Consider the following 4695-nt stretch of genomic DNA (forward strand, 5'->3'; position numbering starts at 1 on the left):
AATATAGTGTCGATATCAATATCATATAATATAATCATCATAATAAGAATTATCATATCAGTATCAGCTTTATAGATTTATAAGAAAAGAATATATAATATCGGTATCCGGTTTTTTTTTTATAGATTTAGGAAAAGAAAGCTTTTTTCCCTCGAAATTTCAAGGAATGATGAAATGAAATACGGTCACGTTGGGCTAATAATGGACTCCTTGTTGGCTGGTTACTTATGGTGCCATCTATGTGTGACAGAATCTCTAGTGGACAGTACGTATACCCACGTACAAACAGTTATTATTGCTATTGCTGTTACCATGATTGTTGTTACCATGATTATTAGCATAAACATTTGTATTGCTATCAATATTATTGTCATGGTCATTATTATGATCATTATTATTGCGGCTATTGTAATTATCATTCTTAATATTATGTTTGTATTATTATCACTATTACTTTTATCATTATCATTATTAGTATTACAAATTTAACTATCATGATCATTCCGTCATTAACATCACAGCCACCATTATGATAATCAGTTTGCATAATTATCATTATTATATATCATTATCATTGCTGTTTATATGATTATTATTACCATTGTTATTGTTATGATTATCACCATAATGATAATGATTATCCTTATCAGTATCATTTCGATGCCGTCGGGGATTCCACTGAAACACATGTCATGTCCACTGTGAGTAAAGTTTGTTCATTGTCTTAACACATAGATGGCTTCATAAGTGCTTAATCATCTACTTACCATTTTCCTTGATTTTCGGAAAGGAAAAGGAGGGAGAGAGATGGGGGAGAGATAGGGGGGGAAAGAAGGGGTGGGGGAGAGAAAGGGAGGGAAGAAGAGAGAGAGGGGGGGGGAGGGAGGGGAGAGAGAGAGAGAGGGAGGAGGGGGGGGAGACAGAGAGAGAGGGGGGAGACAGAGAGACAGAGAGGGGGGGAGACAGAGAGAGAGAGAGAGAGGAGAGATAAATAGAGTGATTTGATTTGATTTGATGAAATATGTTTACAGAAACGTACGCATGCACTGCAAAAAGCCTTAGTAAGATGCATCTATCCGAATTGGCTGTGCTTCTATTTATGTAGAGAGCTATCAATAAACATTAGTTCTACATGCCAAGAGAGAGAGAGAGAGAGAGAGAGAGAGAGAGAGAGAGAGAGGGAAGGAGGGAGGGAGAGAGAGAGAGAGAGAGAATAAGGTAATAAACGAGAAAATCCGTAGAAAGACTCACATTTTTTTTTTTTTTTCTTAAGTTATACTATAATGTATAATCGTGCCTTAGGATCTCCCGAGTTACCCCAAAATAACAAACGTTTTCTTTGGAAGCATCATGTCTCCCAATTCATCACCTTCCTCTTGAGCATTTTTGTTATAATCTTCATTCTCTTTCACAGTCAATCTCTCTCCTCTCTCTCTCTCTCTCTCTCTCTCTCTCTCTCTCTCTCTTCTCTCTCTCTCCTCTCTCTCCTCTCTCTTCTCTCTCTCTCTCTCTCTCTCTCTCTCTCTTCTCTCTCTCTCTCTCTTTCTCTCTCCTCTCCTCTCTCTTCTCTCTCTCTATCTCTCTTCTATTCTCTCTCTCTCTACATCTACTCTTGCTCTCTTCTTACTGTGTGTATTTCTTTATGTACTTTACAACATACAAATGTATATTATTATATGTGTGTATATATACTTATATGTAAATATATATGCATACATTTACACATATATGTGTGTGTATGTGTACTTATATATACAATATATATGTATATATACGTAATTATATATATATATATATATATATATATATATATATATATATATAATCATGTATATACACATATACACATATATAAATGCAGACACATATGCATATGCATACATGTATATGTATACTAATGTATACATGTATATATACATATATATGTATATGCATACACACATATATATGCACATTTATATGTATATATGTTTATATATGTATAGATTTACATGCATAATACATGAACCGTATTCACGTTGACAAATGTATAAAAGGTATGAATGAGAATGAATATCTTCACAATACAAGAGATGTATTTGACCGGTTTCGATTGTATCTTCGTCAGAAATACATACGTCAGAGAAATTACAGAGTGAATATATATCAGATGTGAGCTGATGAAACACCTGACATACATACATTATCTTACACCGGGAAATCCTTGACGTTTGGGATAATTTCTTATTGCTATATTTAGGTCACTCGCTCCCCCCCCCCCCCCGTTTGCTTTTCCGAATACCTAACAGTCGAACAATGTCCTGCAGACGGCAATTAAAATATAATGATCTGTAACTCTGTAATTCTGTTCAAAGACCTGTTTACTGTATCAAGGAGTTCGGTTAATTCAGTTCGAAAATCCGTCACAAAGGCTTCAAATCTAAAAAATAATAATAATAAATAAATAAAAAATAAAAGTTGAAAGGAATCTATTTAAAGGTTGAAATACCTCTGGCTAAATCTAGAGAAAATATAAAAGTAAATCTACAGATAAGTCTAAATACCTCCTCTCCCCTCCCTCCCCTTTACCCTCCTCCCTCCCTCCCTCCCCCCCTTGTCAAAAATTCCGCATCATCTCACTGACCTCTATATCACTCCCTCTTCCCCCCCCCCCCCCTTCAGCTCCCAAGGATGAGGTCGTGGTTTTCTCCTACAGGATGCCTAAGGACAAGCAACATTCTGCAGTTAACGGACCTCTGTAGCCTTGGGATAATTGAGTGAACCTGAACCAACTCGGCGAGGGGTGCCTGTCCTGCCACAAGTGCTATTGCGTTGTAAAGAGGTTGGAGTATATAGAAGAGTATTTTCCTGTTCTTTCTACTTCGTTCTTGTTCTTAGTCATTTTATTTACTTATTTATTTATTTTTATTTATTTTTATTTATTTATTTTGTATCTTGGTATTAACTTGCTGGAGTTTGTCGAGAAATTTGAACTAATATGCAGGAAATTATGGTAGATATTTTTAATTGCTTTTCCTACACAGAATATCTTCTAATTTCGAGAATGCATGTTTTCAACAAATCATAATATACTAAATAAGGATAGCTTTTACAAAAAGTATTTATATTTACGTTACTTTCCTTGCACAGCACACGCACGCGCGCACGCACACACACACACACACACACACACACACACACACACACACACACACACACACACACACACACACACACACACAATCGCAATCACACAAATCACACACACACATTCACTAAGTAAAGTCTATATATATATATAATTAAAGTATATGAATATATATATATATTAAAAGTATATATATATATATATATATATATATATATATATATATATATATATATATTAAAGCAAATACACATACACTTATCATCTTAACCATCACCCAAATGTATTTCCCCCGAATGCGAAATGAGAACAACAATCTCGCTTCCTATAACTTGAGGCCTATCAACACCTCTCTCTCTCTAAAGTGTCTCAGGCGAGTAACAGGCTGCGATACCCGAGGCAGGGGAAGGGGGGCGGGGGTGCGCACTGACCCGAAACTTGGCGGAGCTTCTAGGGATGAATAAAGGTAGGTTGTTAGGTTTTGTGGTTGGGGTTGTTGGGGGTTGTAATTGGGTGGTTGTGATGGTATGTTGTTGAGGGTGGTTATGGTTGTATGTTGTTCAGGTTGGCTGTGGCGGTGTGTTGGGGTTGTGATGATTGTGTTGTGGATGTTCGGGTGGTGGTGGTTGTGGTATGTTGTTGGGGTGGTATCACCATCAGCGTTAGCATTATACCATCACCATCACCTCTATCACCCTAGCTGTGTTATTATCACTGTCATCTTCGTCGCCATCATTACTAGTATTTCCAGTATCACAATCACCATCATTACCAACCCTGCCATCATGACCACTACCTTTATTAACCTCAGTATCAATTATCATTATCACTTTCATCTTCCTCGTCGTCACCATCATTATCATCATCATCATCCCTATCATCATTATCAACACCACAGCCTTCATTATCATCGTTATAATCAAAATCATCTCCGTTATTGTCTTTACCTCCTTCAAACTCTATCGTAAAAAAAACACACACACAAACGTGCACATAAACGTAATACTTTATCTCATTACCATTATCTTTAAACGTTGTTATTATTACCCTAGCATCGTAATTAGCATATCATTTTGCATTTCCACCATCCTTTAACGTTGTTTCTATTCTATCAATGCATAGAACCAAAATTGATATTATTATGATATAAATAATTTCCCAAATACATACGGTCCATACTATATCTCGTTCACCTGTATAGTAGATAGTAGATGGAACATAGTAGATGTCCGCTATACTAACTGTGGTTCTTAATGGGAAGTTGAAAGGTCTTATTTTTTTGTCATGTCACTTGTATTTGGACATGAAGTCGTCAGGAAACCAATGTTTGCTTAGTTATGTGTGTGGAGTGACCAGGGACGTACGTATGTAATGCCTGGTTACCTCCTAGGTCTTATAACTGATGGTCGAATGAGCTTTTCATTTTGTGGGTTATGTATGTTGAATTTATTTTTATCTTTTTACTAGTTGTGTTTTTTGTTGTTGTTTTGTAATATTTTATTTCATTTTGTCTCACAGTATTTCTTTTTTAATTAATCTCATATAAGGTATTAAAGTATTTTCATCAG

Source organism: Penaeus monodon, chromosome 13 (genome assembly GCF_015228065.2).
Source record: "Penaeus monodon isolate SGIC_2016 chromosome 13, NSTDA_Pmon_1, whole genome shotgun sequence".
Classification (NCBI taxonomy): Eukaryota; Metazoa; Arthropoda; class Malacostraca; order Decapoda; family Penaeidae; genus Penaeus; species Penaeus monodon.